Genomic DNA, 13,050 nt, shown 5'->3' with positions numbered 1-13,050 from the left:
TAAAATAATACCTAATGGCTAGGGGTTGGTGGTACATGACTTTAGCACTGGGGAGGCAGAGGAAGGCAGATCTCTGTGAGATGAGGCCAGCTCCAAAGCTACAGAGAGAATCCCTGTCTTGAAAAACCAAAATAATAATAATAATAATAATAATAATAATAATAATAATAATAATAATTTCAATGATATTCTGCTATACACATAGATCAGTTTATAATCCAGACACCATCATAGATCTTCCTCCAAGGGCAGATGGCAACAGATACTGATAGTCACAGCTAGACATTATACATAAAGGGAGTCTAAATGGAAAATCTCGATCATATCCCTCCCTCAATGCACAGGGAATCTGGTGAAAGATTAAGTGAAAAGACTGAAAGACAGAGGGGACAGAAGTCACCAGGAGAACAAAGCCCTCTGAATCAACTAAGAAAGGTGCATATGAGCTCAGTGATTAAATCAGCAAGCACAGAGACTACATGAGTCTGCACAACTCTTCTGTGTGTATATTACAGCTTTTAGCTTAGTATATTTATGAGACTAAGGGGAAAGTGAACCAATAGATCTCTTCTTCTGCCTTCTCTAGAGACTCCTTTTCTCCAGTTGAATTGCCATGTGGAACTACAATATGATAGCTTTTGCTTTGCCTTTTGTATATTATTTTGTCATGTTTGGCTGTTATCAATTAGAAACTGTTCTTTTCCAATGAAAGAAAGAAAGGGTGTGGATTGTGAGGGGAGGGAAGAAAAGAGGAAATGGGAGGAGAATTGGGAGGGGAAACTAAAATCAGATATATTGTTTGAGAAAAGAATCATCAATAATAGAAAAATATATAAAATATGTAAATCTCTGTTATGAGAAGAAGATATAATACATCAATAGTTTATAAAATAATGGTCAAATTTGTCATCCATCTCCAAATGAAAAGATCAAGTAATTTTGAATCAAGTTTGGAACATACCTAGGGGAATACACACACACACACACACACACACACACACACATATGAAATATGAACTTACTTTTATGTAACACTGATAAGTTCTAGTAATATCCTACAATACTAAATGTATCTTGTACCTCAAAAATATCTGGGGTTTCGAAGTTATTTTTTGACTAATGTCTCTAATGGGCAGTCTCTTTCTTGAAACCATTGTTTCAAATTTATCTAGTCTATTTTTCAATATGTCCTACCCTAAGCCAATGCCAGGGCCTACGTTTTTGAAAACAAATACTCTCATGCATGTATTTCTTTGAGGTATATTTTAAGCTAAGTTCAATTCCTCATTCCTGTTCCTGTTTCTAACATAATTTTGCAGCATTATCTTCAGGGATCTTGTTCCAGTGATAACTCTGCCTTTATTTTATAAGCAATCAATTTTTATGTCCATCTTTTCTCTCCATTTACAACAATACCATATCTTTCAAACTTCTTTTTCCACTGCAACTTTCACTATCAATATTACTGATCTAAAGAACTGACATGTAATAACCATGCTTCTTCACATTCAGGACACATACATTTGAGTTTCAAGTTTAGAGTTGAGATGATTACTCTCACAGTCAGTGGACAGTTGGAACTAAAAAAATAGTAATTCATTGAATCACTTTTGTATCTTTTCATTGTTCCTATGACAACACTTCTTTGAATTTTGTATTTTTATTTCTAGGTCTAATAAAATTATTAAATCTTATGTGTTAGTAGTTTCTTGTGAGTATCAGTGTGCAATATTGGGGTATTGACAAGTATGTTAACTCGCAAGGCATTACCTAGGATAGATAATTTCATGTCTAAAAAAATATTTCAGAACTTACTGCAAAATTCTTTCTAGAATATCAGTATTCTATGAACCTTCATTTACATAACCTTCCTATTGAAAGTTATCTGCTCTTATATCTGTCTTCACTTTCCACACTAAGAATCATTCCCTTGTAGGTTCCACATTTACATTTTGAGTCACCTACTCAATTTCACCCTGCAGACTCCACTCAAGCTTCTAAACCTCTCTGGGAAGTGAAGGCCTAACATTATCTCTTCCTGACCTCTACACTTGAACTCACCAAAACTTACTTAAAACCTGAATTTTCATCCTTAGGGACATATTCCAGAATCTGACAATTCCTGAAACTAAGAAATGTAGCAGACATTTGACTTCTGTTTTCATCTTTCTGGATTCCTTATTTTCAAAGTAAATAGAAAATCCTGCTGTTTTTACCTTTTTTCAATTAGTTGCATTTCATTAATATACACTTACATTGTAATTTTAAATAAAGTTTTAACTTTTTTGCCACAGTAATGTCCCTCTTGGCTAACTCACCATCTCATGCCATACTCCTAACTAAAGTTCATGATATCATTTTATCTATTCTATTTTATATAATCCATATCATTATCATCCTTATCTAATCTACTTATCTACATTCTAGATTCTCATATATCATTTATTCACTGTCAAATTCCCATAAAACCACAGAACTCTGCTGTATGTTGAAAGACAAAATAATGTTTCTTTACTTCCTTTTGTTATCACCATAAACATTTGAAAGTAATATTCATATATAAACAAATAATCAAATATATAGTGAATCCATACTTATGGCTCACTTTTTCTCCACTAAATCTTATTACTATCTGCAACTCACTGCTATAAAAGAGAATATTTAATCCTGGAAAATGGGTCTTGTTTCTCGGTAGAGTTTCATATATAGTTACATTTCCATTAAAATTTGAGTATTTCATAACTATATGTCTCCTTTCTATTTAATTTCCTTCCGGGTATTAACCAATAATAATTGTTACAGCAAAAGTCTGATGTTTTAACTAAATAAATTTTGTAACTTAGAACTTTTACAGATTTGATTTATTCTCTATATAGACTTATATTAACAGCTTATATTAATATATATATATATATATATATACATATATTCATTGTTTCATTATGTAATTTGACTTCTACCATTAGCTTTTGAGCACAATTGCAGCACTTTATTCACTTTTACCAAAATTTTACCTAAATATTTATGTTGGGAAATCATTTTGTAGTTTGTGGTAGTTTGAATATAATTGGTTCCCATATGCTCAGAAAGAATGGCACTACTAGAAAGTGTGGCTTTGTTGGAGAAAGTGTGTCATTCTGGCAGCAGGCTTTTAAATCTTCTGTACTCAAGCTATACCCAATGTCAACTTAGACTCCTTTTGTTGCTTGTCCTTCAGGTTACAGAACTCACTTCATTCTCCAGTACTATGTCTGCCTATATTCTGTCATGTCCCTCTATGATGATACTGTACTAAACCTCTGAAACTGTAAGGTGTTCCATGTTAATGTTTCATTTATAAGATTTGCCATGGCCATGGTATCTCTTAATAACTACAGAAACCCTGACAGAAATTTGTACCAGGGACTGGTTTTTTGCTGTGATAAGCCTGATAATGTTTTTGTTTGGAGGAATTTGAACTTTGTTACTTTGTGTTAGGAAAGTAATTGAATGCTCTAAGTATGCTTAATGGACAATACTTAGTGGGGGCATGAAAGATTTGAACTGTGGAGGCCTGGCTCAAGAGGTTTCAAAAGGGAAGAATTTTAGTATGTTGCCTAGAGATCATTCTTGTGCTATTTTGGTGAAGAATGTGGCTGTTTTTGGTTTGTTTGGTTTTTGTTGTTGTTGTTGTTTTTGTTTCTCTTTTGTTTTTGTCCTTGTTCTAAGAGTCTGCCCCCACAATAAAGTAAAGAGATTTGGAATAATTCTGTTGGCGGAGGAAATCTCAAAATAGCCTAGTACTGTCATGTGGTTATCAATGTTAATTCTAATGAAAACTTGTAATGAAAAGGAGCAATCTGAGGAAGCACAATTATAAAATGCACAATTTGAGGAGGTAAGGAACACTAAGAAGTGAAATTTAGCTAGGTATTGTGTTCAAGGAGACAAACAGACTAAGAAATTGAATATAGAGCATGGTGGCCTCAGGGCAAGATAACATTCACATAAGTTTCCCACCTGTGAAAAATAGTTAAAGAAAGGCTTGGAGCATGACTTTATTTACAGCACTCTGAAAGTAGAAAATGGGTGTTCTATGAGTTTGTGGCTAGCCTAGTGTACAGAACAGCCCCTTTTAGGAAGTGAAGGGAACCATCCAAAACAGAAAGCTTGTGAAGATGTAATTGAAAGATCTCTTACTTCAAGGCCAGTTAGGTATACAAAATAAATTTCATGACTGCCAAACTTAGGCAGTGAAGGAAACCATAGAAAACAGAAAGCTGCTGAAAATAATTAAACAAGGGGCATGTTCCAGCCCCAGAAAGCAGAAGAACTTGGCTGCTTTGTCCATGTTGTTCTGGCTTTAAAGTCAAGATAGAAGGAAGGACATATTGAGTCTTCTTCCACAACTAAGGAGGCCAGGCATGTGTCAGGGGTGCTGCTGCATGGAGGCCTAGAAAGGCCATTGCATGAAGTTTTGAAGGAAAAACATGGAATACCATGAAGAGTCCCCAGGATAGTGGAGGTATCAGCACCATGGGATACCTGCCAAAGGGACTTGGTGACATGGATTGGAACCAGCCAAAGAGAGAGAAATATGTTGTATCAACAACTCAGAAAGGATTTGGGGATCTCAAGAGCCTTTGATATTGGGCATGGAGATATGCAATTTAGAGTTTGCCCAGATAGTTTTTGTCTTACTTTGTTCTAGTATTTCTTAACTATGTTCCCTTCCCTATGTTCTGGAATAGTAATATGTATTCTATGTCATTATATGCTAGAAATTTGTGACCTGATGGTTTTATATATTCCTTTTATTTTATAGGGAATTACAGTTAAGGGATTACATGAATATTAGAAGAGTTTGAACTTTGGAATTTTAAATATTGTTGAGATGGTGATAGACTTTGGGAACTATTGAAGTTGAGCTAAATGAATTTTTTAAGTTGGGTAAATGAGTTGTACTAGCCACTTGGAGACAGGGAGTGGAGTGTGATAGTATTAATGTAAGTGGCCCCAGTAAGCTCATAGGGGGTGGTACTCTTAGTAGGTATGGCCTTGTTGGAGTAGGTGTGGCCTGGTTGGAGGAAGTGCGTCACTCTTCGGTTGGGCATTGGGGTCTCTAATAATGAAGTTATACCCACTGTGCACACAGATATCTTCTGCTCCTGCAGATCAAGATGTAGAACTTTTAACTCCTTCTCCAACACCATGTCTGCCTGCATGCTTCCATATCCTATCATAATAATTGACTAAATTTCTGAAAATGAAGGCACCCCAATTTAATGTTTTTTCTTTGTAAGAGTCTACATGGCCATGGTTTCTCTTCATAGCAGCAATATCCCTAAGACATATTTTTTGTGTTTTATTCTTCTTCTGTGGGAGGGGGAATTCCTTACCTGAGTATAGTGCTGAACTCAATTTTATCATCTACTCCTTTCCCAGTCTGTCTTGTTTTTATTTGACTGAAATAACTTTTCTTGTCATGACAACTATTTGAGATTAATCCCTGCAGCTTTTGCTTTTATATTAATTGTGTTAAGCAGTTTTATTTTGAAACAAATAAATTAGTTTTTCTCACAAACATTTTTGTGTTATGGTAAATCTTTCCGCTAGAAGCCGCCTGAGCCCCACAGCTATGTGTGCACTTTACGCCAGCCATTGGAATCCAAAAAGTTTACATTATAAAAATACTACCACTGGAATGCAAAAAGTTTATTTTATAAAAAACGCCACCACTGGAATCAAACATAAAATATCTTAGCCTGTGGATGTTATTTTTGTTCAAACCACCACTTGTTAATAATAATTTTAGTCTCTGGGAGCTCATGAACCCCAGCCAGACAGCTGGGAAATGAGCATAGGACTGAACCAGTCCCCCTGAATGTGGGTATTAGTTGGGAGGCCTGGTCAGTCGATGGGTCCTCTGGCAGTGGAACCCTATTTATTCCTAGTGCACAAATGGATTTTGGGAGCCCATTCCCCCAGGGATGGACACTCTCTCAGCTTAGATAAATGGAGGAGGGCCTAGGCCCTCCCACAATGATGTGACAGACTTTGATGATCCCCCATGGAAGGCTTCACTCTTCCAGAGGGTGAATGGGAAATTGGAAGGGAGGGTGCATGGGAGGATGAGAGACAGAGGCAACTGGGATTGATATGTCAAATAAGATTGCTACTAATTTAAACAAAAAAAACAAAATTTTTAAATTTTTTCATATATATAGTAAACTTTCTACTTAATATAGCAAGTGATGTTCTGTGTGTGTGTCTGTATGTGTGTGTGTGTGTGTGTGTGTGTGTGTGTGTGTGTGTGTGTGTAAGAGCTTTTAGATCAGTGTTTTGAAAACTTTTGGTTGCCATCCCTTTGAAAGTCTAATGCTGCTTTTACATGGATCACTTAAGATCACTGGAAAATACAGATATTTACCTTGCAATTCATAACAACAGGAAACTTGGAGTTATAAAATAGCAACAAGAATAATTTCATAATTTTAGGCCACCAGGACATGAGAAATTCTATTAAAGGGACACAACATTAGAAAGGTTGAAAACTACTATTTTAGTTGAATACATTTTGTTTGAATAAGAATTTAAGTGGACTGTTAAGGAATATTATATCAAGGAAATTAAATAAATGAATTTATTTATTGTTAAGAATTTAATGATGAAATGATAAAATAACTTTATCTTATTTTAGCTAACTACATAATAGGTAACCAACTTGCAAATTCCATTTGACTGATCATGTTTTTTATTATTATTTAACAATTGTTATTTAGTTTTTTGTCAAATTCATGTTCTCCTTTCAGTTGTTTATGTTATATATTATTTATGGAAATAGGAATTTGGCCTACTAAGTAGAGATGTTCAGCATTTTCTTTTTAATTAAAAAGGTTTGCCTTACATAGTAAAAACATGCATTGAAATGTATGTATATAAATTATTTCCAAGTTGTTAAAAGCTTCCAAGCTCTACTTAGCTATGACCTCAATAGAATTTGTATAATGAAATTAATGTGTGCTGAACATCATCTCTTCATTAAGGAAATTTGGATATTTTAACTCTATGTTTATCTGTTTTATAACAACATAATTCTTTGATATAGAATTCCCCTATGTCTTTACCAAGTTTTGTCAAACTAAGACTTTTCCTAATAACAAGAGTTTACAATTGCAGCAGTGCCCTTCTTAAAGGCCTGTTTTGTGTTTTCCCTTTATGACTATTATGGAGTAATTGTACTTGGGATGAAAAATAAATCTGTCCTATGTATTCTCAAATGTTTGCTATGCATTCAGTTTTGACTTTTGAAAACAGGTTTTAGTTGTATCATTACCAAGCTTGACTAAATATAATTTCTTTTGACATTAAAGCTACAACTCAGGTGTTGGACGTGTGATTGTAATGCTAATACTTACACCACACACATAGCTGTATTATAATCAGTAATAAAAGCTTACTGAAATGTTGTGAAAATTCCTCATGCCTGCATTATCTTTTGATCTTTGATAACCTTTCTTTCTAAATGAAAGTAGTTTACAATACTGTATCACTTATAGTGAGTACCAATAAACAAGCTGCTTTGCCAAGGGCAAATATAATTCCAAGCAATAAAATTGGATCTATGACACTGTATCTTCTATTCTTCATTTCAGATTCATTAAGTATTATAGAGATCAATCTCTTTGACACGGTACATTTCTAACCACATTTATGCCAAAATATGTACTCATTAGCATTCTTGAATTCCATAGCTAAACTGACAGGGTTTCCCCTTTGCTTCATAATATCAAATATAATTTGAGAAACAAGCCTTGAGGATCATGACAGCCACAGTACTTAGATAGATTTCCTTTATATACCTGAATGTATTTATGCACACCAAAATTCATTTTGAGAGTATATTTATTAAATACATGAAAGATACTACTTACAATTTGTTTTCAATTAAAACAAAGGCAATGATTTTGTACATTATTTTAAATAGGAATCTTTAGAAACACAATATATTGTTATTCTAATGAGAGTAGGGTTGGTGAGATGTACACAGAAGTGATTGGAAGGAAAGAAATTAAGTGGAGAAATGATATAATTATATTATAATCCCATAAAACAAAAACATGGAACCTAAAAATAAAAGTATATAATTATCACAGGATTTAAAGAAGATTTACATTTTATAAAATAAAAATAAAAAAAGACAAATGTTCTTTTAAACTGACATGCTACAGTATCTTTCCAGACCTTCATTGTATTTGGATGAATTCCAGTTATTAAAGCTTCCTTAGAGGGAAAGCAGATGGCAAATTTGAGGATAAGTAAGTAGTTGGACATGGCTTCAATGGGCAGTAGAGGAGGAAAAGTAAGAGGAGTTTGTGAGATACTTGTTTGGAAAGAAAAAGCTTATTTGGCTTGAGTGGTGGTTCATACCTCTACTTCCAGGACCTAATTTCCACGCCAGTCTGGATCATACAACAACATGCTATTAACAGAGTAATAGACAAAATTTAAAAATAGCATTTTAAATCTGAAGATAATGATTTTATCTAGAAAAATGTGGTTTCTTTACTTGCAAAGATTTGGCAAGATTATGAAGAGACAGGTAATATTCACTAAAAGATTAATAAGATAGTTGATACATGACTTCTTATCATTTGAAGAAGTTAGGAAGGGGAGCCCATCCTCAAATATTTAAAACAAGGTAAAATCCCTATAATATTTATCTGTAATCACTTTTAATTGGAAAGAGAGCAGCTGGTTTAATGCTAAATTTAGTCATATGTCTGTAGAATCACCTCTGTTATTAAGCCTTGCAACATTCTGATTCAGTTTTACAATGTTGAAAATAGATTGAGACTATCTGCCTATTATACCTTGAGGAAAGTCATATGAGCACTAGAAGTATATGCATATTTCATATGACTTTTTCTGTAACAGCAGTGAAACATCAATCTTATTTGTTCTAGCTGAGGTACTAGAAAAACAATCCTGGACCCTTAAATTGGAGATTAATTAAAAAGTCACACTGAATGGAAACAAAACCTTATTTATAACAAGAGTCACTGTTATATTCAGAATATTCTTTAGAGTTCACCTCAGGTAGACATTAGTAGTACCAGATTACAAACTATAAGAAATGTATTTCCCTTTTCAGTGTTGGTGTAAGGAAACATTTCATTAACCAATTCAGTCTCAGTTATTTTCTACTGTGATGCTAAGGCAACATAACAGTGAGAACTTATAGGAGAAATAGTTTATTTGGCTTACAGGTTCAGAAATTTAGTCCATGACTATGATGGCAGAAAGCATGGCAGAAGATAGGCAGGCATGGTGATGGGAGAGCAGCTGAGAGCTTACCTCTAATGTAGAAACACAAGGTAGCGACTTAATTGATAATAATATGTACTTTTGATTCCCAAGAAAGTCCATACCCAACTGACATACATTTTCCAATAAGGCCACATTTCCTAATCTGTCTAAATAGTCCTTGAACTAGAGCTATAATTCAATTTACCATAATAACTCTTTGTTACGATAAATCTTTCTGCCAAAAGCCACCGAGGCCCACTGCCACATGTGTGATTTACACCAGCCACCCGCCCAAGTTAGGCCCAAATGAATACATAGAAACTTGTATTAGGTTCAAAGCTGCTTGGCCAATGACTAGGATTCCTCATCTGTTAGCTCAGTCTTAATTATCATAAATCTATATATTTTATAAGACTTATCAGATGCCTTTTTGGCATCCCTCCTTGCTGGTGGATCACATCCTGCCATTGGAGCAAGAGCGGAGGGGAAAAGGGATCCTTCCTGTTTCTCCTTCGCTTAAATATGAGTCTCCTTGCTATGTCACTTCCTAACTGGATCACCACTTCTCTACTACATTTCCCAGAATTCTCTTTGACTCTTAGTCCCGTCTAACTTGCTATCTCATTGGCCAAAGAGCATTTTATTTTACAATCAATAAGATAAACATACACAGTACATTCCCCATAAACTCTTCCCTCCAAATTTTCCAGTGATTATGTTATTTTTATTTTCTTAAATCTTTATATTGCTTCCATATAATGTTATATTGACATACCAACTGCACAAAACTGTGTGTTTTGAAGACAATATCCATTTACAATACCTTTCTGTCAATTTTAAGTTTGTATGAGTTTGCATAAGACCTTACTCAGAGTAGTGGTGGAACCTTTGAGACATAATAAAGGAAAGTAAAACAAAATATATTTTTAATCATCTATTGTATACTGTCAGAAGAATGTATCACTAGCCTAAACAATATTTTCATGATATGTGCTGAGTGTACATTCAAAGGATAGCCACTGAATAGCATTCCAATAGTGGAAAGCACTATAATTTCTCATTGAGCTAACAAAGACACAACAGAACCACACTTAGAGAATAGCAATATTTTCTTTTCCTTTCTCTTTATAAACTTATTAAATCCATGCTTGGTTGCTTTTTTCCTTCTTTTATTCTTTTATTCTTTGGTTTTTTTTTGGGGGGGGTTGGTTTTTCAAGACAGCGTTTCTCTGTAGACCAGGCTGGCCTCGAACTCACAGAGATCTGCCTGCTTCTGCCTTTTTAGTTCTGGGATTAAAGGCATGTGCCCAAATGCTGGTGCTTGGTTGTTTTAAAGATGTTATAATATATGCTTTAATCATGGTGATCAAGAGAGAGAGAGAGGCATCCACAAAGAAAAATACCTGAGAACATAGAGGTTTCTCTCTTTGAGAGGTACATACTTATGTATTTTTATTGCCAAAAAGACTCTGAATTTTATTTAAACATGAAAAAGGAAATTAATTTATGTATAATAATCCATAACAGACATGGGTTGGTGTTGGAAGCTGCAGAGTGCCACACGTCAGCCTTCCACCAGCCCGATGGCAAGTGCTCTCAGTGATAAACAACTCCTTATTAGGAGAGAGGCCACGTATCCTTCTAAATCTGCTTTGTGACAACCTCCTAGCGTGCCACCTGGGTGTAGATGATTGGTAGTTGCTGGATATATTAAGTCCCGCCTTCCTGGGTTCGGGCCACTCCCTGTAAATCAAGTTTCCCGAGTAAAAATGTGAGAAGAAGATTCCTCGGTGTTGTCTTGTTCTTGCTGGTCAAGGGTGGTCGCAACAGGTTGGTAACCACAATGAGTAGTTGAGACATCTTCTTTATTGATGTGCGGTGGAATGTTTTCTTGTCTTCACAAAAGATATGTGTGCCTTTAGAAGCTCAATGTGTTTCAGCATTTGTCATGGCTTTTTTTTTTTTTTTTTTTTTTCTAATTGGGAATTGAAACCAAGGTCTCAAAGGAGCTAAGCAAGCACTTCTCCATAAATCCCTGCCTGAGCTTCTGAAATTTTATTCCCAGGAGTTATCCATAATGGGTATACGTAGAAATAATACCTTCCTCTGTCATTTCTATTTGGCTGTCACAGTGGAAGGATGCTGGTAAACAGACAATTATTATTTTTTTCTGGTAAATTGGGGTTCTTTTTATTTACAAGATAAAAGTGCATGAGAAATTCTTGGAAATAAAAAACTGTGATTAAGCATGGCTTTGGTGCTGCACACCTTTCATCCCAGCACTCAGGAGGCAGAGACAGACGGATCTCTGTGAGTTTGAGGCCAGCCTGTTCTCCAGAGCGAGTGCCAGGATAGGCTCCAAAGCTACACAGAGAAACCCTGTCTCAAAAAAACAAAACAAAACAAAAACCCTGTGATTAATACATTGAAGATATTTTGGGTAATCATCAATATAAAAAATGTACCATGAAAATAAATCCCAGAGTGTAGTGAACTTGCCCTGTGAGGATTCCTCTTGAACAATAACCATTGTTTAAAATTCCATGTTTAATTACTGAATTGTGCTGATTATTAAACATGTGTCTAGTTGTTATTGATACAGAAATGGTCTGAACAGTCATCACTCATGGGAAAAATATACTTCAGGGCAATTATGCAACTTGTTTTATTTATATATCACAGTGTGGCCAGAGTTCAGATTATTGTTTAACTAAGGGATTCTATTTTTACAACATTATGGAAAACAAAATAGAAGAATATGTACTTTATAGGTCAGAAGTAAACTTCTAATTGATTTAAATATTAGCACCTGGGCATTCATATACAGCAATGTATTTTATAGTAGTATAATTTTACCCTAATGGTTTCAAAGTTATGCTTTAAGAGGACAAATGTTTCACATAAAATGTGAATTTTTAAATGTAATAAAGAAGTACTTGATTACACAGTCTAATTTATTACATTAAATAATTAAGATAAAGCTACACAAAGGGTATTAGCATATAAAATTTGATTGCAAAGTTAAATTACTTGTGTCAAAACTTACAAGATGAATGATGAAAACAAACTGGAATTTGTTTACAACATTCCTGATGGGCATTCTTATCTGTGGGGAAACAAATTATGAGCAAGGTCATGATTTCGTTTCTGTTAAGTCAAATATATCAATTAGCATTTTCTCTCAACAGTATTTATAGGGAAATCACAATGAAAAGTTTTAGCTAAATGGACTTTTATAAGATTTTTGTCAAGCAAAATCACCTCCTACCAATTGTTTAGACCATAGGCATCTCCCATTTTGTTTTTGTTTTGTTTTCTGGGAAATTCAACATCTTGTCAGGTCTTTGAAGAAATGACATTTGCATCAGTGTCCTGGTTTCTGATGAGTGGTGTAGTAAGAGGAAAACTTCATTAGAAGTTTCATCATCTTATTCTCTAGCTCATACTTCTTTCTCTGGGATGGAGGTTTTGGATGAGAAGGCAAAATGTCTAAGTGGTAATACTGGATGCAGAATTTGACCATCTGTAGCTTTGATTCTCACTCATTATCTTTCCTTTAAATGTTTGCCAACCATCAATGCATGGAAGTTAATACTGGTGCCAATATTAGGAAATCTTTCTCACTCCTACAGCTGTATTCTTCATGCAAATTTTCTTAACAGAAGGGAGTGTTTTTGTCATGCTAGACTTAGTTACATGTCTGACTATGTGAGGATGTGTGTATTTGTGTGGAAAATTCAGATGTCATTCATTAGTCTTTAT

Source organism: Cricetulus griseus, assembly GCF_003668045.3.
Source record: "Cricetulus griseus strain 17A/GY chromosome 1 unlocalized genomic scaffold, alternate assembly CriGri-PICRH-1.0 chr1_1, whole genome shotgun sequence".
In the NCBI taxonomy this organism is placed as follows: Eukaryota; Metazoa; Chordata; class Mammalia; order Rodentia; family Cricetidae; genus Cricetulus; species Cricetulus griseus.
Note: the sequence above shows the minus strand (reverse complement) of the source record.